Source organism: Bombina bombina, chromosome 2, assembly GCF_027579735.1.
Source record: "Bombina bombina isolate aBomBom1 chromosome 2, aBomBom1.pri, whole genome shotgun sequence".
In the NCBI taxonomy this organism is placed as follows: Eukaryota; Metazoa; Chordata; class Amphibia; order Anura; family Bombinatoridae; genus Bombina; species Bombina bombina.
Window position 1 is genome coordinate 269,777,674 of NC_069500.1, and position 23,815 is coordinate 269,801,488.

The window sequence follows — 23,815 nt, forward strand, 5'->3', positions numbered from 1 at the left end:
ACTGATTGGCTAAAATGCAAGTCTCTCAAAAGAACTGAAATAAGGGGGCAGCCTGCAGAAGCTCAGATACAAGGTAATAACAGAGGTAAAAAGTGTATTAATATAATAGTGTTGGTTTTGCAAAACTGGAGAATGGGTAATGAAGGGATTATCTATCTTTCTAAACAATAACAATTCTGGAGTAGATAATAAGTAATAAGTAATAAGAGTGCAGTGACCGTGCTACTGCCTTGCAAATACTGGATTATTTACACCTTTGAAAATGTCATGTTCTACAGCCAGTACTGGCCACTGGGGACAAGACTTGCAAATAATGTAGGTTTATTAAGTACAAGAGCATCCATTAAAAAATAATACTTTATTTTTTATTTAAACAAATTAAAAACATGAGTGCAGTGTCCCCATATTATATATTTCTGCATCATGGGCTTTTTGGCACTCCTAAGTTATGGGCTGCGGAAATAAGTAAAATGTGCAGCTTGCAGAAAAGCCTTGAAAGTGATGTAGAAATTAAAAAGTGTAAATGAGAAAAATCAAGTACAGCACAAGTGTGAGAGATGCCTGTACAACGTAAGGTGTTCATTATTATGCATTGCATTATTTAAAAGACTGATGGGGGAGCAAAGTCTACTTCCTGGTCTTGCCAGATATTTGTGAATTCAGCAGAAGCAGACAAATAATTTAGTAAACTAAAAAGATTACAGTTTTTTTGTATCTGTTTAGCTTAGCATCTTTATGCGAGTTATCCCATGGTATATGCTTTTATCCAGATAACTGATTAAGCGCATTAGAAAAGTTGTAAACTAATTAGAAAAGTTTTTTTTTTGTGGTTCTTCTTTTTATCAAAGTTCCTGCATTTTTAAGAAATAACATAATTTATGTAAGAACTTACCTGATAAATTAATTTCTTTCATAGTGGCAAGAGTCCATGAGCTAGTGACGTATGGGATATACATTCCTACTAGGAGGGGGCAAAGTTTCCTAAACCTCAAAATGCCTATAAATACACCTCCCACCACACTTATACCTTAGTTTAATGTATAACCAAGTAGTGAGGTGTAAAAAGGAGTAAAAAAAATTAATACAAAAAGAGGAACTGGAAAAAATAATGTGCTTTTTATACAAAAAATCATAACCACAAAAAAAATAGGGTAGGTCTCATGGACTCTTGCCAGTATGAAAGAAATGAATTTATCAGGTAAGTTCTTACATAAATTATGTTTTCTTTCATGTAAGTGGCAAGAGTCCTTGAGCTAGTGACGTATGGGATATAATACCCAAGATGTGTAAATCCACAGTGTCACTTGAGAGGGAGGGATAAAATAAAAACAGCTATTTCCTCTGAAAAATTAAATCCAAATAATAATTAAGTTATCTTAAAAAATTTCAAAAAACTCAAATCATAGGCAAAAGAATCAAACTGAGACAGCTGCCGGAAGAACTTTTCTACCAAAGACTGCTTCTGAAGAAGAAAATACATCAAAATAGTAAAATTTAGTAACTGTATGCAAAGAAGACCAAATTGCTGCTTTGCAAATCTGATCAACTGAAGCTTCATTCTTGAAAGCCCAAGAAGTGGCAACTGATCTAGTAGAATGAGCTGTAATTCTCTGAGGCGGAGACTGCTCCGCCTCCAAATAAGCCTTTTGAATCAAATAAATGGCAAAGGCTTTCTGACCAGAACCATAGAAAATAACAAATAGACTAGAAGTCTTTCTGAAATCCTTAGTAGCATCAACATAGTATTTCAAAGCTCTTACCACATCCAAAGAATGTAGAGATCTCTCAAGAGAATACTTATGATTAGGACACAAGGAAGGAACAACAATTGCCCTACTAAGGTTGTTAAAATTCACATCTTTAGGCAAAAATGTAAACAAAGTCCGTAAAACAGCTTTATCTTGATGGAAAATCAGATAAGGAGACTCACAAGAGAGAGCCGACAACTCAGAAACTCTTCTAGCAGAAGAGATAGCCAAAAGAAACAATTGTCTACACCTGGAATATGAATTGCAGAAATTAGACAAGAGTTGGACTCTGCCCAAGAAAGTATCTAAGATACTTCTTTCGTTGTTAAAGAGCTGCGAGTCCCTCCCTGATGTTTGACATATGCCACTGTTGTGATGTTGTCTGTCTGAAAAAAGAATGAAAAGTTCTCTCTTTAATAGAGGCCAAGCCTGAAGAACTCTGAAGATAGCACAGAGTTCTAAAATATTGATTGGTAACCTCGCCTCTTGAGGTTTCCAAACCCTTTGTGCTGTCAGAGACCCCCAGAAAGCTCCCCAACCAGTAAGACTTGCATCCATTGAAATCACAGTCCAGGAAGGATGAACAAAAGAGGCCCTTTGAACAATACGGTGATGGTCCAACCACTAAGACAGAGAGAGTTGAATGTTGGGATTTAAGTATATCAGTTGTGATATCTGAGTATAATCCATGCACCATTAATTCAGCATAAAAAGCTGCAGAGATCTCATATGAAAAACAAGCAAAGGGGATCACGTCTGATGCTGCAGTTATAAGATCTAAAACTTCCATGCACATAGCCACTGAAGGGAATGATCGAGACTGAAGGTTTAGACAAGCTAAAACCAATTTAATTTGCCTCTTGTCTGTTAATGTCATGGATACTGAATCTATCTGGAAACCTAAAAAGGTGACCCTTGTTTAAGGAATCAAGAAACTCTTTTGTAAATTGATCCTCCAACCATGCCTTTGAAGAAACCACACTAGTTGTTTCGTGTGAGATTCTGCTAAATGAAAAGAGTGAGCTAGTACCAAGATATCGTCCAAATAAGGAACGCAATACCCTGCGCTCTGATTACAGATAGAAGGGCACCGAGAACCTCCAAAAAGATTCTTGGAGCTGTCGTTAGGCCAAATGGAAGAGCCACAAAGTGGTAATGCTTATCTAGAAAAGGGAATCTCAGAAACCGATAGTGGTCTGAATGAATTAGAATATGAAGATAAGCATCCTGATCCGGCGTGCGCTACGTCTCCGGCTACGTGGGCGACGTCGCGGGCACACACGAGGAGCCGTTGAGTGAGTGCTGAGTCGGTCGCCGCTGCTCACACCCGGAAATGGACCCCAGCGTCTCAGCGCCAGATTCCTGGGACCAAGCGGACATTGACACCCCGGAGGCCCAACTGAATTCATCTCTGGCCCAGCTCAACGTGAACGCCAAACCATTTGTTCCAAATGTGCACGCTGCTGAGTTTATGCCGTCCTTACTTATGCCCAATGTGCCGGCCAACGAGGCAGAGGAGGAGGATGCAACTGATAATTCTTCAAAGGAGGAAAAGTCTCTGTGTTCAGAAGGGTCCAATGTTGCTGTTGGCATGGAGGTATCCGAACCTGTTTTAGAAAATGGTGAGACTGAGATGTCCCCCGAGGAGTCCTGGGATCACAAAGATGAACCCACTGAAACCGAACCTGGAGGCGGGCTCTGTGGTGATGGAGGGTCCACTGAAGAAAGTGCCCAGGAAATGATGGAGGAAGAGGAGGAAATCCCTATACCCAAAGCTATTGTGGAACCACCAGATGCCCCTAAAAAAGAACATGTTAATGTAGTATTCATCGGTCATGTTGATGCTGGTAAATCCACCATTGGCGGACAAATTATGTATTTAACTGGTATAGTTGACAAGACAACACTTGAGAAATATGAGAGAGAGGCTAAGGAAAAAAACAGAGAAACATGGTACTTATCGTGGGCTTTAGACAGAAACCAGGAAGAGAGAGATAAGGGTAAAACAGTAGAAGTCGGCCATGCTTATTTTGAGACTGAAAAGAAATACTTCACTATCCTTGATGCCCCTGGCCACAAAAGCTTTGTTCCAAACATGATTGGTGGCGCTTCTCAAGCTGACCTGGCAGTGCTGGTCATCTCTGCAAGGAAAGGCGAATTCGAAACTGGATTTGAAAAAGGTGTCCAGACGCGAGAACATGCTATGTTGGCGAAAACAGCAGGTGTAAAACATTTAATAGTTCTTGTTAATAAAATGGATGATCCAACAGTGAACTTGAGTAATGACCGGTATGAAGAATGTAAAGAAAAACTTGTGCCCTTTTTGAAGAAAGTCGGATTCAACCCCAAAAAAGATATTCACTTTATGCCATGCCCGGGTCTAACTGGAGCAAACCTAAAAGAACCAGTGGATTTTTGCCTGTGTTATAATGGCTTACCATTTATTCCATATCTGGACAACTTGCCAATCTTTAACAGATCGTTTGATGTACCTGTTCGGCTGCCAATTGTGGATAAGTACAAGGATATGGGGACAGTCATTCTAGGAAAGCTGGAATCTGGTTCTATATGCAAAGGACAGCAGCTTGTCATGATGCCAAACAAGCATACCGTGGAAGTTCTCAGACTCCTATCTGATGAGGTTGAGACAGAAGAGAATCTAAAGCTCCGGCTCAAGGGATTTGAAGAGGAGGAGATTTTGCCAGGCTTTATTCTATGTGACCTAAATAACATCTGTCACTCTGGACGCACATTTGATGCCCAGATTGTAATAATTGGCCAGAAGTCCATCATTTGCCCCGGTTACAACGCAGTGCTGCACATTCATACCTGTATTTAAGAAGTTGAGATAACAGCCTTAATTTGCTTGGTAGACAAAAAAACTGGGGACAAAAGTAAGACACGGCCCCGCTTTGTGAAACAAGATCAAGTATGTATTGCCCGCTTAAGAACAGCTGGAACTATCTGCCTTGAAACAGTCAAAGATTTCCCTCAAATGGGGCGCTTTACCTTGCGAGATGAAGGTAAAACCATTGCAATTGGAAAGGTGTTGAAATTGGTTCCAGAAAAGGATTAAGCTTTCTTCCCTGCACAAAACTGTGAGGAAATATGACGGACGCCTATTACACATGTCTTTTTACTTTCTGCTCTTTGGCAAACTATTCCCAAGACAAATTTCACAACCAAGATAAATGTCCACATAGTCAGCCTTCTCATATTGAGAGCTCTGCTATGCTGCTGTTGAATTTCCCTCCTTGAACATTTGTATTTTATTTCTCTTGTTAAGTGTATCCAGTCCACGGATCATCCATTGCTTATGGGATATTAACTCCTCCCCAACAGGAAGTGCAAGAGGATTCACCCAGCAGAGCTGCTATATAGCTCCTCCCCTAACTGCCATTACCAGTCATTCTCTTGCACCCAACAAATAGATAGGATGTGTGAGAGGACTGTGGTGATTATACTTAGTTTCATACCTTCAATCAAAAGTTTGTTATTTTATAATAGCACCGGAGTGTGTTATTCCTTCTCTGGTAGAATTTGAAGAAGAATCTACCTGAGTTTTTCTATGATTTTAGCCGGAGTAGTTAAGATCATATTGCTGAGGAGAGGTAAACTTCAGATCAGGGGACAGCGGGCAGATTAATCTGCAAAGAGGTATGTAGCAGCTTATTATTTTCTGACAATGGAATTGATGAGAAAATTCTGCCATACCGATATAATGTAAACTCAGCCTTAAATGCAGTAGCAGCAACTGGTATCAGGCTGTCATGTATGTATATTTTACACTTCAGTATTCTGGGGAATGGCACTTCACTGGAATTATACTGTATGCATAAAACTTTAGCCTAATTTGCAGGGACTAGCAACAGGCTTTTTAATAACACTCAATTTATTAATGTTAAACGTTTTTTGCTGGCATGTAAAATCGTTTAATTTTCTGAGGTACTGGGTGAAAAAATGTTTTGGGCACTATTTTTTTCCACTTGGCAGTCGTTTTATTTAATTTATGACAGTTTACTGATCTCTCTCACTGTTATGTGTGAGGGGGAGGGACCTTTTTTGGTGCTTTTGCTACGCATCAAAAAATTCAGTCAGAAGTTTATTGTCTTCCCTGCATGATCCGGTTCATCTCTACAGAACTCAGGGGTCTTCAAAACTTGTTTTGAGGGAGGTAATCACTCACAGCAGAGCTGTGAGATTGTAGTTGACTGTGATAGAAAAAAAAACGTTTATTTCTGTATTTTTTTTTTTTTTTCTGCTATCAGGGTTAGTTATCCTTTGCTAATGGGAGCAATCCTTTGCTAAAATTGTGTTTTTTACAAAGATTTGATGCTATAACTTTTCAGTTTATTAATTTTCAACTGTCATAACTTTTTCTGTGCTTCTTATAGGCACAGTACGTTTTCATATTATAGTAAATTACTTGAAAAGTATTTCCAAGTTGCTAGTTTATTTGCTACTGTGTTAAACATGTCTGATTCAGAGGAAGATATCTGTGCTATATGTGCTAAAGCCAAAGTGGAGCCCAATAGAAATTTATGTACTAACTGTATTGATGCTACTTTAAATAAAAGTCAATCTGTACAAATTGAACATATTTCACCAAACAACGAGGGGAGAGTTATGCCGACTAACTCGCCTCACGTGTCAGTACCTGCATCTCCCGCTCGGGAGGTGCGTGATATTGTAGCGCCGAGTACATCTGGGCGGCCATTACAAATCACATTACAGGATATGGCTACTGTTATGACTGAAGTTTTGGCTAAATTACCAGAACTAAGAGGTAAGCGTGATCACTCTGGGGTGAGAACAGAGTGCGCTGATAATATTAGGGCCATGTCAGACACTGCGTCACAATTTGCAGAACATGAGGACGGAGAGCTTCATTCTGCGGGTGACGGTTCTGATCCAAACAAACTGGATTCAGATATTTCAAATTTTAAATTTAAGCTGGAAAACCTCCGTGTATTACTAGGGGAGGTGTTAGCGGCTCTGAATGATTGTAACACAGTTGCAATACCAGAGAAAATGTGTAGGTTGGATAAATATTTTGCGGTACCGGCGAGTACTGACGTTTTTCCTATACCTAAGAGACTTACTGAAATTGTTACTAAGGAGTGGGATAGACCCGGTGTGCCGTTCTCACCCCCTCCGATATTTAGAAAGATGTTTCCAATAGACGCCACCATACGGGACTTATGGCAAACGGTCCCTAAGGTGGAGGAAGCAGTTTCTACTTTAGCTAAGCGTACCACTATCCCGGTGGAGGATAGCTGTGCCTTTTCAGATCCAATGGATACAAAGTTAGAGGGTTACCTTAAGAAAATGTTTGTTCAACAAGGTTTTATATTGCAACCTCTTGCATGCATTGCGCCTGTCACGGCTGCAGCAGCATTTTGGTTTGAGTCTCTGGAAGAGACACTTGAATCAGCTCCATTAGATGAGATTACACACAAGCTTAAAGCCCTTAAGTTAGCTAACTCATTTATTTCAGATGCCGTAGTACATTTAACTAAACTTACGGCTAAGAATTCCGGATTCGCCATTCAGGCACGCAGAGCACTGTGGCTAAAATCCTGGTCAGCTGACGTTACTTCTAAATCTAAATTGCTTAATATACCTTTCAAAGGGCAGACCTTATTCGGGCCCGGGTTGAAAGAAATTATCGCTGACATTACAGGAGATAAAGGCCATGCCCTGCCTCAAGACAGAGCCAAACCTAAGGCTAGACAGTCTAATTTTCGTTCCTTTCGTAATTTCAAAGCAGGAGCAGCATCAACTTCCTCTGCACCAAAACAGGAAGGAGCTGTTGCTCGCTACAGACAAGGCTGGAGACCTAACCAGTCCTGGAACAAGGGCAAGCAGGCCAGGAAACCTGCTGCTGCCCCTAAGACAGCATGAATCGAGGGCCCCCGATCCGGGAACGGATCTAGTGGGGGGCAGACTTTCTCTCTTCGCCCAGGCTTGGGCAAGAGATGTCCAGGATCCCTGGGCGTTAGAGATCATATCTCAGGGATACCTTCTAGACTTCAAATTCTCTCCCCCAAGAGGGAGATTTCATCTGTCAAGGTTGTCAACAAACCAAATAAAGAAAGAGGCGTTTCTACGCTGCGTACAAGATCTTTTATTAATGGGAGTGATCCATCCGGTTCCGCGGTCGGAACAAGGACAAGGGTTTTACTCAAATCTGTTTGTGGTTCCCAAAAAAGAGGGAACTTTCAGGCCAATCTTGGATTTAAAGATCCTAAACAAATTCCTAAGAGTTCCATCGTTCAAAATGGAAACTATTCGGACAATTTTACCCATGATCCAAAAGGGTCAGTACATGACCACAGTGGATTTAAAGGATGCTTACCTTCACATACCGATTCACAAAGATCATTACCGGTATCTAAGGTTTGCCTTTCTAGACAGGCATTACCAGTTTGTAGCTCTTCCATTCGGATTGGCTACGGCTCCGAGAATCTTCACAAAGGTTCTGTGTGCTCTTCTGGCGGTACTAAGACCGCGAGGAATTGCGGTAGCTCCGTACCTAGACGACATTCTGATACAAGCTTCAAGCTTTCAAACTGCCAAGTCTCATACAGAGTTAGTACTGGCATTTCTAAGGTCGCATGGATGGAAGGTGAACGAAAAGAAGAGTTCTCTCTTTCCACTCACAAGAGTTCCCTTCTTGGGGACTCTTATAGATTCTGTAGAAATGAAGATTTACCTGACAGAAGACAGGTTAACAAAGCTTCAAAATGCATGCCGTGTCCTTCATTCCATTCAACACCCGTCAGTAGCTCAATGCATGGAGGTGATCGGCTTAATGGTAGCAGCAATGGACATAGTACCCTTTGCACGTCTACATCTCAGACCGCTGCAATTGTGCATGCTAAGTCAGTGGAATGGGGATTACTCAGACTTGTCCCCTACTCTGAATCTGGATCAAGAGACCAGAAATTCTCTTCTATGGTGGCTTTCTCGGCCACATCTGTCCAGGGGGATGCCATTCAGCAGGCCGGACTGGACAATTGTAACAACAGACGCCAGCCTACTAGGTTGGGGCGCTGTCTGGAATTCTCTGAAGGCTCAGGGACAATGGAATCAGGAGGAGAGTCTCCTACCAATAAACATTCTGGAATTGAGAGCAGTTCTCAATGCCCTTCTGGCTTGGCCCCAGTTAACAACTCGGGGGTTCATCAGGTTTCAGTCAGACAACATCACGACTGTAGCTTACATCAACCATCAGGGAGGGACAAGAAGCTCCCTAGCAATGATGGAAGTATCAAAGATAATTCGCTGGGCAGAGTCTCACTCTTGCCACCTGTCAGCAATCCACATCCCGGGAGTGGAGAACTGGGAGGCGGATTTCTTAAGTCATCAGACTTTTCATCCGGGGGAGTGGGAACTTCATCCGGAGGTCTTTGCCCAAATACTTCGACGTTGGGGCAAACCAGAGATAGATCTCATGGCGTCTCGACAGAACGCCAAGCTTCCTCGTTACGGGTCCAGATCCAGGGATCCGGGAGCGGTTCTGATAGATGCTTTGACAGCACCTTGGACCTTGGGATGGCTTATGTGTTTCCACCCTTCCCGATGCTTCCTCGATTGATTGCCAGAATCAAACAGGAGAGAGCATCAGTGATTCTAATAACGCCTGCATGGCCACGCAGGACTTGGTATGCAGATCTAGTGGACATGTCATCCTGTCCACCTTGGTCGCTACCTCTGAAACAGGACCTTCTGATCCAGGGTCCCTTCAAACATCAAAATCTAATTTCTCTGAAGCTGACTGCTTGGAAATTGAACGCTTGATTTTATCAAAACGTGGTTTTTCTGAGTCAGTTATTGATACCTTAATACAGGCTAGGAAGCCTGTTACCAGAAAGATTTACCATAAGATATGGCGCAAATACTTATATTGGTGCGAATCCAAGAGTTACTCATGGAGTAAGGTTAGGATTCCGAGGATATTGTCTTTTCTACAAGAAGGTTTAGAAAAGGGTTTATCCGCTAGTTCCTTAAAGGGACAGATTTCAGCTCTGTCCATTCTTTTACACAAACGTCTGTCAGAAGTTCCGGACGTTCAAGCTTTTTGTCAGGCTTTAGCTAGGATCAAGCCTGTGTTTAAAACTGTTGCTCCACCATGGAGTTTGAACTTAGTTCTTAATGTTTTACAGGGGGTTCCGTTTGAACCCCTTCATTCCATTGATATCAAGTTGTTATCTTGGAAAGTTCTGTTTTTAATGGCGATTTCCTCGGCTCGAAGAGTCTCTGAGTTATCTGCCTTACATTGTGATTCTCCTTATCTGATTTTTCATTCAGACAAGGTAGTTCTGCGTACTAAACCTGGGTTCCTACCTAAGGTGGTCACTAACAGGAATATCAGTTAAGAGATTGTGGTTACATCTTTGTGTCCTAATCCTTCTTCGAAAAAGGAACGTCTGCTACACAATCTAGATGTAGTCCGTGCCCTGAAATTTTATCTACAGGCAACTAAGGATTTTCGACAAACGTCTTCCCTGTTTGTCGTTTATTCTGGTCAGAGGAGAGGTCAAAAAGCTTCGGCTACCTCTCTCTCCTTTTGGCTTCGTAGCATAATACGATTAGCCTATGAGACTGCTGGACAGCAGCCTCCTGAAAGAATTACAGCACATTCTACTAGAGCTGTGGCTTCCACTTGGGCCTTTAAGAATGAGGCTTCTGTTGAACAGATTTGCAAGGCTGCAACTTGGTCTTCTCTTCATATTTTTTCCAAATTTTACAAATTTGACACTTTTGCTTCTTCGGAGGCTGTTTTTGGGAGAAAGGTTCTTCAGGCAGTGGTTCCTTCCGTATAAAGAGCCTGCCTGTCCCTCCCATCATCCGTGTACTTTAGCTTTGGTATTGGTATCCCATAAGTAATGGATGATCCATGGACTGGATACACTTAACAAGAGAAAACATAATTTATGCTTACCTGATAAATTTATTTCTCTTGTAGTGTATCCAGTCCACGGCCCGCCCTGTCACTTTAAGGCAGGTAATTTTTCCATTAAACTACAGTCACCACTGTACCCTATGGTTTTCCTTTCTCTGCATGTTTTCGGTCAAATGACTGGTAATGGCAGTTAGGGGAGGAGCTATATAGCATCTCTGCTGGGTGAATCCTCTTGCACTTCCTGTTGGGGAGGAGTTAATATCCCATAAGTAATGGATGATCCGTGGACTGGATACACTACAAGAGAAATAAATTTATCAGGTAAGCATAAATTATGTTTTTTCCTTCCCTCTTAAATTCTGCTTCCTTGGAGAGATTTTGGCAATAGCTTCATACAAGATGTGGGCACAATTGCCTACAATTGAGAACCTAAGATTTTTTTTTTTGTTTTATATTTTTTTTTTAAATAAAATACATGAAATATTACCATTTATTACCCAGAATATAAAGCCTTTAAATTATAGTCAGACCATTAAAAAAAAAGTGTGCAATTGTGTGAGCACATGTTACAAAGACAAACTACCATGTTAATAAAATGTTAAATTTAAAAAGTAAAAAGAAGATAAGCATCCTGTCTATTGAGGACATAAAATGCCCTTGCTGAACAAAAGGCAGAATAGTCCTTATAGTCACCATCTTAAAAGTTCTAGAAAGCTCTAGATCTGAAACACATTTCAGAAAAGCCTGAGCCTTCACAGGACTTGTTGTAACATGAGAAGGAAAGAATCTTCCCATGGGAGGTCTTATTCTGAAACCTATTTGATACCCTTGAGACACAATATTCTGAATCCACTAATTCTGAACAGAACCTGTCCAAATTTCCTGAAATAATTTCAATCAGACCCCACTAGCTGAACTGGATTGAGGGCCATACAATCATGCAGTCTTGGGGGCTGGATTTGTTTTTTTATAAGGCTTGGTCTTATTCCAATTTGAAGATGGTCTCCAATTGGAACCAGACACCTTAGGGGAAGGAGTGTTTTTTTGTTCTTTATTCTGATGAAAGGAATGAAAATTATTAGGAGCCTTAAATTTACCCTTAGACGTTTTATCTTGGGGTAAAATAAAACTCCCTTACCCCCAATGATAGTGGAAATAATAGAATCCAATTGAGAACCAAATAAATTCTTACCCTGGAAAGATAGTGATAGTAATCTAGATTTAGACACCATGTCCACATTCCAAGATTTAAGCCATAAAGCTCTTCTAGCTAAAATAGCTAAATACATAGATTTAACATTGATCTTAATAATGTCAAATATAGCATTAGAAATGAAATGATTAGCATGTTGAAGCAGAAGAACAATGCTAGACAAATCAGAATCTTCTACCTGACGAGCTAAACTGTCCAACCAAAAAGTTGAAGCAGCAGCCACATCAGCCATAGATATGGCAGGTCTAAGAATATAACCAGAATGTAAATAAGCTTTTCTGAGATAAGGTTCAATCTTCCCGTCTAAAAGATATTTAAAAGAAGTACTATCTTTCATAGAAAAAGTAGTACGTTTGGCAAGGTTGGAAATAGACCCATCAACTTTAGGGACTTTTTCCCCAAAACTCTAAATTAGCCACCATTCCTTAGTAATCATATCAGAAACAGCACCTGGAATAGGAAAAACCCCAGGAGCAACCTTTGGAGGTTTAAAAACATATGCCCCATAGCCTTTTCTATAGCTGCAGCAATATAATTCTTTAAAACTGCAAGAATATCAGGTACATTAGATGTTGAAGGAACAACAATGTATTTGTACTAATAGAAACATTATCAGCATTCAACAGCTTGTCAAGACAAATGCCACATAATTGAGCTGAAGAAATAACATCAGCTATTTTACAACAGACACACTTAGCTTTGGTAGAACTGTGTTCAGGCAGCATAGTTTCTACAGCAACATCAGAGGCAGGATCAAAATGAGACATCTTGCAAAATGTAAAAAAGAAAAAAAACAACTAACATTTAAACAAAATATCCAATTTCCTCATATAGCAGTTTCAGGAATGGGAAAAAATGCTTATGCTAAAGTAAGATGCAAAAAAATAAAGATCATAGCTCTTAAAAATATAAAGAGAACCAGAAGCATTAAAGGAAGAGGGGTAATATACAACAAAAAATGTTGACGCCAACTATGACGCAAGGAAGTGAAAACATTCTGCTGTCAAAGCTAACACCAGGAAATGACGCAACTCGCGTCATAACAAGCGCAACTTCGCGCCAAAAAAGATTTCGCGCCAAGAATGAAGCCATAAAAAATGGCATTTTGGGGAGCGGAGCCTACTTCCAAAGCGGCAAGACGTGTCTTGATGAAGCTCCAGGAAAACTACAGATTTTCACTAAAAGTCACTGCAATAAACCCTCAGTTTTTTATACCACTGAGATAACCTTTGTGCTAAGAGGGAATAAATCCTTTGAGCGGATGTTTTGATCGTATTTGGCCTATGTTCTTTGGTACAGCTGCGTAGCAGACTTTCTCACAGGCCTTGAGGACATTTTGCCGTCAGAAGCATTTGAGCCGTGGGTTAACCACAAGAAAACAAGTCCTGTGTAGGGAATGCAGCGCAGGTCTGGGGCTGCCGTACAAAACGTCCCCCTCCCGAACTCCGGGGTTAAGATATCGTTCAACAGGATAACTATTCTGCTACAAGTGGGAGCCTAAAGTGATTATCGCCCTGAAACAAAATGGACCCCGTTGTAAACACGTAGGGGCAGAACCTCGAAGTTACTTTGATAAAGCTGTTGGAGGAACGCAAAGCTCCACCGACTGGTCAGCAAATGTTTTAATCAAGATTATGCATTAACTGAGCAGAAACATGCTGAACTCCATGCTCCCCAGCGGAGTATTAGGCGAGCTGCAGATAACGAGTTACCGGTTCCCGAACCTATTGTGTTGAGAGATACTTGCGACGAGACCAAGTGTGATGTTGCCACACTGCAAAGAACGGATTTAGCATCTGTTTCGGATGCTTTCCTTGCACCAAGTCTCCAGCGGGCCCCAGCTATTACCTCCGGGTCTCTGACCAAGCATAGGCAAATGAGTGAAATAGAGATTCTTAAGACACATGGACCTATCAACCACACTAACGGCTAGATTATGAGTTTTGCGTTAGGAGCTATGCGGTGCTAACAAGCAGGTTTTTCTCATTGCTCACTTACCTGCAGCGCTGATATTACAGGTTTTTACAAACCCGGCGTTTAAAAGCAAGAAGTGAGCGTAGAGCAAAATTTTGCTCCATACCGCACTCCAATACCAGCGCTGCTTAAGTCAGCGGTGAGCTGGTCGTACGTGCTCGTGCACGATTTCCCCATAGACATCAAGGGGGAGAGCCGGCTAAGAAAAAGTCTAACACCTGCCAAAAAGCAGCATAAAGCTCAGTAACGCAGCCCCATTGATTCCTATGGGGAAATAAAAGTTATGTTTACACCTAACATGAACCCTGAGTCTAAACACCCCTAATCTTACACTTATTAACCCGCCGACACCTACATTATATTTATTAACCCCTAATCTGCTGCCCCCAACATCGCCGCCACCTACATTATATTTATTAACCCCTAATCTTCCACCCCCAATGTCGCCGCAACCTACCTACACTTATTAACCCCTAATCTGCCGCCCCCAACGTCGCCGCCACTATATTAAATGTATTAACCCCTAAACCTAAGTCTAACCCTAACACCCCCTAATTGAAATATAATTAAAATAAATCTAAATAAAATTACTATAATTCCCTAAATTATTCCTATTTAAAACTAAATACTTACCTATAAAATAAACCCTAAGATAGCTACAATATAACTGTTACATTGTAGCTAGCTTAGGGTTTATTTTTATTTTACAGGCAAGTTTGTATTTATTTTAACTAGGTATAATAGTTACTAAACAGTTATTAACTATTTAATAAATACCTGTAAAATAAAACCTAACCTAAGTTACAATAACACCTAACACTACACTGCAATTAAATAAATTAACTAAATTAAATACAATTAAATAAATTAAATTAGCTAAATCACAAAAAACACACTAAATTACAGAAAATAAAAAACAAATGACAGATCTTTAAACTAATTACACCTAATCTAATAGCCCTATCAAAATAAAAAAAGCCCCCCCCCCCCCAATATAAAAAAAACATAGCCTAAACTAAATTATCAATAGTCCTTAAAAGGGCCTTTTTGTAATCAGCTCTTTTACCTGTAAAAAAAAATACAAACAACCCCCCCAACAGTAAAACCCACCACCCACACAACCAACCCCCCAAATAAAATACTAACTAAAAAAACCTAAGCTCCCCATTGCCCTGAAAATGGCATTTGGATGGGCATTTAGCTCTTTTGCAGGCCCAAAGCCCTAACCTAAAAAATAAACCCACCCAATACACCCTTTGAAAAAATCCTAACACTAACCCCCGAAGATTCACTTACCGGGAGAAGTCTTAATCCAAGCGGCAAGATGTCCTCATCAAAGCTGAAAGAAGTGGTCCTCCAGTCGTGCAGAAGTAGTCCTCCAGACGGGCACAAGTCTTCATCCAGACGGCATTTTTTATCTTCATCCTTCTGGCACAGAGCGGGTCCATCTTCAAGACAAACCCGGAGCGGAGCATCCTCTTCCAATGGCATCTTCTTGCAGAATTAATAACTCTTTAAGTGACGTCATCCAAGATGGCATCCCTTAGATTCTGATTGGCTGATAGAATTCTAAAAAGCCCTACCCTACACTAAATTACAAATAGCCCTTAAAAGGGCCTTTTGCGGGGCATTGCCCCAAAGTAATCAGCTCTTTTACCTGTAAAATAAATTACAAATCCCCCCTAAAATTAAAACCCACCACCCACACAACCAACCCTACTCTAAAACCCACCCAATACCCCCTTAAAAAAACCTAACACTAACCCCTTGAAGATCACCTTCCCAGGAGAAATCTTCATCCAACTGGGCCGAAGTCCTCAACGAATCCGGCAGAAGTGGTCCTCCAAACTAGCAGAAGTGGTCCTCCAGATGGGCAGAAGTCTTCATCTAGACGGCATCTTCTATCTTCATCCATCTGGCGCGGAGCGGGTCCATCTTCAAGACATCGACACAGAGCATCCTCTTCTTTCCACGGCAACTGAAGAATGAAGGTTCCTTTAAGTGACGCCATCCAAGATGGCGTTCCTTCAATTCTGATTGGCTGATAGAATTCTATCAGCCAATCGGAATTAAGGTATCAGCCAATAGGATTGAGCTGGCATTCTATTGGCTGTTCCAATCAGCCAATAGAATGCAAGCTCAATCCTATTGGCTGATTGGATAAGCCAATAGGATTGAAGTTCAATCCTATTAGCTGATCCAATCAGCCAATAGGATTTTTTCTATCTTAATTCCGATTGGCTGAATTCTATCAGCCAATCAGAATCTAAGGAACGCCATCTTGGATGATGTCACTTAAAGAGATATTCATTACGAAGAAGCCGTCGTTTGAAGAGGATTCTCCGCGCTGGTAGTCTTGAAGATGGAGCCGCTTCTGCTCGTCTGGAGGACCACTTCTGCTGGCTTTGTTGAAGACATCTTGCCGATTGGATGAAGACTTCTCCAGTAAGTGAATCTTCGGGGGTTAGTGTTAGGATTTTTTTAAGGGTGTATTGGGTGGGTTTATTTTTTAGGTTAGGGCTTTGGGCCTGCAAAAGAGCTAAATGCCCTTTTAAGGGCAATGCCCATCCAAATGCCCTTTTCAGGGCAATGGGGAGCTTAGGTTTTTTCAGTTAGGGTTTTATTTGGGGGGTTGGTTGTGTGGGTGGTGGGTTTTACTGTTGGGGGGGTTGTTTGTATTTTTTTACAGGTAAAAGAGCTGATTACTTTGGGGCAATGCCCCGCAAAAGGCCCTTTTAAGGGCTATTGATAGTTTAGTTTAGGCTAGGGGTTTTTTTTTGAGGGAGGGGCTTATTTTTATTTTGATAGGGCTATTAGATTAGGTGTAATTCGTTCAAAGATCTGTAATTTGTTTTTTATTTTCTGTAATTTAGTGTTTTGTTTTTTTGTGATTTAGCTAATTTAATTTATTTAATTGTATTTAATTTAGTTAATTTATTTAATTGTAGTGTAATGTTAGGTGTTATTGTAACTTAGGTTAGGTTTTATTTTACAGGTCAATTTGTATTTATTTTAGCTAAGTAGTTATTAAATAGTTAATAACAATTTAATAATGATTCTACCTAGATAAAATAAATACAAACTTGCCTGTAAAATAAAAATAAACCCTAAGATAGCTACAGTGAAACTATTAGTTATATTGTAGCTAGCTTGGGGTCTACTTTATAGGTAAGTATTTCGTTTTAAATAGGAATAATTTAGTTAATGATAATAATTTACTTTAGATTTATTTAAATTATATTAAAGTTAGGGGGTGTTAGGGTTAGGGTTAGACTTAGATCTAAGGGTTATACATTTAATATAGTGGCGGCGACGTTGGGGACGGGAGATTATGGGTTAATAAGTATAATGTAGGTGGCGGCAATGTTAGGGGCAGCAGTTTAGGGGTTAATAATATTTAACTAGTGTTTGTGAGGCGGGAGTGCGGCGGTTTAGGGGTTAATATGTTTATTCTAGTGGCAGCGATGTCCGGAGCGGCAGATTAGGGGTTAACATTTTTATTATAGTGTTTGTGATGCGGCAGGGCCTCGGTTTAGGGGTTAATAGGTAGTTTATGGGTGTTAGTGTACTTTTTAGCACTTTAGTTATGAGTTTTATGCTACAGCGTTGTAGTGTAAAACTCATAACTACTGACTTTAGAATGCATTACAGATCTTGTCGGTAGAGGCTGTACCGCTCACTTTGTGGCCTCCCAGGACAGACTTGTAATACCAGTGCTATGGAAGTCCCATAGAAAAAGACTTTACAAAGTTTACGTAAGTCAATTAGCGGTAAGGCCAAAAAAGTGTGCGGTACACCTATATCTGCAAGACTCGTAATAGCAGCGGTAGTGAAAAAGCAGCGTTAGGACCTGTTAACGCTGCTTTTTCAGCTTAATGCAAAACTCGTAATCTAGCCGTAAGATTCCTCTACAGATGTTGGGAGCTGTCAGCCGCAGTGTTAGGGGCGTTAGGCTGCATAGGGCCAATTATGAGGACATTGATTTCAACTCAGGTCCATGTCTGACCATAGTCTGGGATATTCGTAGTGATACTAAAAGCACTGTGACCCCCTTTGTCTTAACTGAGCCGGGGGATTCCCCACCTGGCATTCATATGGCAGCGGAGTATGTGTATGAGCACCGGAGCAAGGCCCATGCTGGATCTGTCGTGCCAAGATCTATTGGTCTGACTGGAGCGGTCAAAAAAGGCTACACACCTCCAATTTCTGATAATGCCGGGGTTAAGGCTGGCTGCAAGCTTTGCCCTGTTCCCACTTGGAGGTATGTGACAATGAGTCAGTCTATAGAGGCCTGCGGATGGACCTGACAATCCTACTGCTTTGAACGCTATTCCCCAGAGAGAGTCCCCAAGACTGGTGACTTGGTGTGGGATAAATAAGATTTATATACTGGGACTGGCCTTCATGCTACAAGGTGGACACAGCTGAGCTGGAGTGATGTTTCTATACTTATTGATGCTTAGTGACTTGTAGGCATGAGATTTAAGAGCACAGCTATCCGACATGCTCAAGGGGACTTTATATAACTTTAAAATAGCCACAACATATCCTCACATCACATGTTGTCCTTTTAAAGATCTTCTGCTTAATTAGTGGAATGCAGAGATATGAGCTGTTTACTTGTGTTTTTTTATTTTTCCTATTATCCCAGTTCTGTGTATTGTTTATAATATTAATATGTGTAGGTTAATTGCTCAATTTGAGCTACACTTTTACAAGTTGAGGATGTTATGGGTGGATATGCTCTATTTTTAAACATTTGGAAAACAATATTCTCAATGCCTATAGGGGTACTGAAAAAGTTTACTGTCTTCTTTTTTTAGTATTCAAGAATCTGTCCACATAATGGCAATTTGTCATCTTCCCCAAATAGTCTTGTGGACTAGTTATAGTAGACTCATACATAACCACATACGGTGATATCTGAACCATGCTATGTACTAGATTACTATCAACCCTACATAGAAGGCAAGGGGACTGAATTTTACTCAAACATAGCCACAACATATACTCACATCACACTTTGTCCTTCTAAAGACCTTCTGCTTATTTTAGTGGAATGCAGGGATATGAGCTGTTTACTTGTGTTTCTTATTTTTCTTATTATTCCAGTTTTGTTTATTGTTTTTTTAATGTTCAAAAGATTTTTATTGGGTATACATATTTTCATATAATGACATCCATACAATAACATATGATTAAACAATTGGTGAATATCTGACAGATGGATTTTTTACATTATGAAAGGTATCATTCTACCCAAGGAGTTTTATGTTTTATCAAAAGTACCCATTAAGAGAATTGAGGAAGTGCTATGAGTATTTCATAGCTAGAGCATAAGAAAGAGAGATAGGAACAGAGAAAGAAGGGAGAGAGGGGGAGGGGTAAAGGGATGGTAGGGGAGTTTTGAGGTTATTATCTTCATGTTATGGAGTGTGTGGTATGGCACCTTCCACTTATATCTGTCTAACCAGGGATAGGGGTTAAGGTAATTATATCCCTACGGGGTTTTTTGCTAAGTTAGAAATTCCCTGTTCCCAGATAAAGTACATATCTAAGTAGAAATCTCGTTTACCTGATAGGCAATAACATTGCTTTTCTAACGTTAGGACGTGGTTCATTTCAGTTAGCCACATCGTGTGTGTAGGTGTTGTTTGTGATTTCCATAGTCTAGGTATCAATCTTTTGGCACTAGATAGCATTATCTGAAGTAGTTTTATGCGATATCGACAGTGGAGTTGTGGGAGGATATTGAGAAGGACAATTTTCAGACTAAGAGAAAGATCTGAGCTTAAAATTACGTTGATACTATTTTCCAGGTTTTTCCAGAATTCGGATAGGAGCGGGCAGTCCCACCAGATATGGATCATGGTGCCCATGTCTCCACACCGTCTCCAGCACGCAGCAGAGGCTGTTGGAAATATATTCCGGAGTCTCTGTGATGTCAAGTACCAGCGGGACATTATTTTGTAGTTCGTTTCTACTATAAGTAAGGAGGTAGAAGACGAGTGGGTGGCTTTAAAACCAGCCCTCCACTCCTCGTCTAGAACAACCCCTGGAATTTCAGTGTTCCATCTCTGGATGTATGACGGTTTTTGGGTAGGAAAGGATCCTCTAAGCAATTTGTAAGATATGGAAAGAAATCTTTTCTGGATGTCAGGGTTTGTACAAAGCCGCTCGAATATTGTCATTGGTCTAAGAATATTTGACTTATGTTCGCTGTTATAAAGTGCATGTCGGGTCTGGAAGTAAACATACCAGAGGTGGAAGGGTTGGCCTAATTCAGTAATTAGTTCCGCTCTGTCCTTCAGATTTCTCGAGCTCAGCAGGAGGTGAATGGGCAGATTCTGCAAGTGTGGTAAGGCATTTGTGTGAGTAAAAGGAGGTTGTTGAAAGAACAGCTGGCTGCCTAGTAAAGGGGATAGAGGAGAGACAGAGGTGGAAATGTCTTTATGGTGTTTGAGTATATTGTCCCATATATCAAGAGTAGACTTAATATAGTAAATTTTTTGCGTTAGTGGAGGCCTGTGGGTTTTAGGGAGCCATGCAATGTCTCTCATAGATGTGATTTTCAGTAGGGAGCATTCAACTTGTTTCCATACAGATAGGTTGTCAGGTCTGGACCAGGAGAGTACCCTAGCCAGGTGGGCAGCTTTATAGTAGTTCGGAAGACTCGGGATGTTGAGTCCACCATCTTCTTTAGTTAGGTGCAAAGTGTTTTGTGGGACTCTAGATTTTTTGTAGGACCATATAAAGGAGGAAAGCATTCTCTGTTGTGTCTGGAGGTATGAGGTAGGGAGAGCTAGTGGGAGTGTCTGGAAGAGATAGAGGTATTTTGGAATGATCATCATCTTGATAGTATTAACCCTCCCCAACCAGGATAGGTGACCCTGTCTATGCCAACTTTCGAGGAGAGTTTGTATTGTGTGTTGGAGACTAAGATAATTACACTGAAAAAGCTCTTGTTGAGTGCTAGGAAGAATAATACCTAAGTATTTAAGTTTGTCTTTTAGGATAAATTTAGTCTGATTTTTTATGAAGTCTAAGTCTCGGGGGTTTGTGTTCAGCGCCAGTATGCCCGACTTCTCCATATTAATGGAGAAATCAGATACTTGACCATATGTTTTAAGGGTACGAACCAAGGCAGGGAGTGATATAGTTGGGGATTGGAGTGTAAAGATCACGTCATCCGCAAATAACAAGCATTTTTGGTTAATATGTGAGTATTGTATTCCATTAATTTCAGGATTGTCTCTAATTTTTATAGCCAATATTTCCATCACAATGGCGAACAGTAATGGGGATAGCGGACAGCCCTGTCGTGTTCCATTTGTTATGGGGAAGGTTTGTGAAGTGGTGCCATTGATCCGCACCCTTGCTTGGGGATTGGAGTATAAGGCCTGTATCCGAGTTTTAAAGATCGAAGAGAAGCCAAACCTCAACAGGGTCTCCCACATAAAGTGCCAGTTGACCCTGTCAAAGGCCTTCTCCGCATCTGTTGACAGGAGAATAAGGGGCGTCTTATCCTCATATGAGGATTGTAAAGTGTGCAGAACTCTAATCGTGTTATCTTTAGCTTCCCTCCCCCTGACAAACCCAACCTGGTCCGGGTGTATTAGGTTCGGTAAGATATCATTCATGCGATTGGCAAGAATTTTCGCATAAATCTTCATGTCAATATTTAAGAGAGATATGGGGCGATAACTATTTGGCTGGTCAGGTGGCTTGTCGGGTTTCGGTATAACTGTTATAAGAGCTTCAAGGAGGGATTGGGAAAAGGTTTCGCCTTTGTCTATGGACGTATAAAGGGTATGCAATGGTAGGCTAAGTTGACTTTGGAGCAATTGAAAAAATTTAGCAGTTAGGCCATCTGGGCCAGGGGACTTGCCGGCTGGGAGGGCTTTAATAGTGAGGCTGACTTCTTGGGGTGTTATAGGGGAGTCGAGGATTTGTATTTCTGTTTCTGAGAGTTTTGGGTTTTCTAGGGTGTTAAGATATGTTTCTATGTCGTCTAGTCTTTTTTGAGATATGTGGGGGTCAAGGTTGTATAGTTTGGAGTAATAGGAGACAAAGGCATTGGCTATCTCCTCGTTTTTGCTTACTGAAATTTCTGATGTGTGTTTGATAGATCTAATAAAAGCATGTGCCCTCTGTTTTTTGAGTGACCTTGCTAAAAGACGACCTGCTTTGTTATTTTCAGAATAGAACTTGGCTTTAGAGGTGAGTGCCCGCAAGTGTGCTTTTGCAGTCAGGTATTTGTTAAGGTCTTCCCTTGCTGAGGATAGATCTGAGAGTTTGTGAACGGAGGAGGGATCAGCCTTATGGGCGGCATCTGCTTTGGTTAGGTTTTCTGTCAGGAGAGTGGATTGGGCGGAGTTTAACTTCCGCATGTTGGCGGTGTGTTTGATTAAGTATCCTCTAATGTAGCATTTATATGCTTCCCAGTTATTGACAGTGGATGTGTCCTCTGGTTTATTTATCTGAAAGTATTCTTTAGTCGCCTTAGTTAAGTCCTCTATTGTTTCTGGGTTAGCGAGAACAGAGTCATGAAGTCTCCAGTGAAAAGATTTTGCGGGTTTGGAGGGCCACCTAAATGTAGATAAAACCATACTATGGTCTGACCAGGGTGTATGTGAGATGTTGGAATGTGTTAGGTCTGTAAGGAGTGACTGGTCACACAATAAATAGTCTAGGCGTGAGTACGTGTGTTTAGGATGTGAAAAAAACGTGAAGTCCCTTTGTGTGGGGTGGACTATCCTCCATGTGTCAAAAAGTGAAATAGAGTGTAGTGTGGTGCAGATTGTTTTCCTCATTTTATTGCTGAAATATGAGGTACCTTGTGAGTTATCTAGAGTTGGTGTCATTGTAAAATTGAAGTCGCCACCTAGTAAGACTGGGCCCTTGGACATGTCGAGAATCTTATTGATGACAAATCTGAAAAAGGAAGGTGTGGGTCTATTTGGAGCATATATGTTGGCCACTGTCATGGGTCGGCCGTAGCAAAGGCCGATCAGGATCAATAGTCTGCCATCTGAATCCGAGTATTTCTGTAAGAGTTCAAATGGAACCCCTTTCCTGATAGAGATGCCGACCCCATTTTTCCTGTTAGGGCCTGAGCTGAGGAAATGTCTGTCGTAGTATCGTGTAGCAAGTCTAGGTTCATTACGTTTTTTAAAGTGGGTTTCCTGAGTCATAATAATGTCTATATTCTTCTTATGGAAGTCATAGAATGCTATAGATCTTTTTTCTGCAGATAGGAACTCTTTCACATTTTGGCTAGCAATAGTCAGTGTGTTCATGATTAAAGTTAGCGTCTGGATAGGGGGCTCTGCAGAGTTATAGTTTTTGTGTCAGAGATGTTCGGGCAATGCTATGTAATACAGCGTTCTTGGGGGGAGTGGGAGGCGTGGATAGAGGGATTAGGTGAGGCAAGAGGGGTAAGGATAGAAGGAGTAAGGAGAAAGAAGTAGAAAGTGGAAAGTGTCTGACGGGCCAAATTACACTGGTGCCGGCAGACACTTAGGAAGGAACGTTCAAGGATTAAAGAACGTTTGCAAAGAAAAACAGATTATAATGGATATAATTTAGTAATTAGCAGGGATAGGTACAGTTGGGGCATTGGAACAAGCCGGGTGCCTATCAAGGAATGTGTTTTGTTTTACAGCTTTGGTTGCAAGAACAATGAAACATAAATTGCAAGAAGTAACATACCTTATCGAATGTGGATCTAACAGCTAAAACCTTAATGTAGTAGAGAACATGTTAGGTAGGTTAATATAACAATAAATAGTTGAATGAACATTTTTCATCTTTAGTTATGAACTAAAAAAAAAAGGATGGTAACATAACGGAAACTATGAACATGGCATTACATTATATCTAATAATGAGTCTAACTGGAGGTGTTAGGACATTGTGTTTGGAGGCCTATTATCTCAATTCCCTGTGACTAATACATGCATGAAGATTAAGG

General features: G+C 40.7%; 1 protein-coding gene and 1 pseudogene across 1 annotated transcript in view; both read left to right on the forward strand.

Annotated features, from left to right (window-relative positions):
* Nucleotides 1-23,815, forward strand: part of CAMK4 (calcium/calmodulin dependent protein kinase IV) — a 489,303-nt gene that overhangs the window by 447,076 nt on the left and 18,412 nt on the right. The window lies entirely within an intron of this gene.
* Nucleotides 3,067-4,954, forward strand: LOC128648716 (eukaryotic peptide chain release factor GTP-binding subunit ERF3A-like; annotated as a pseudogene).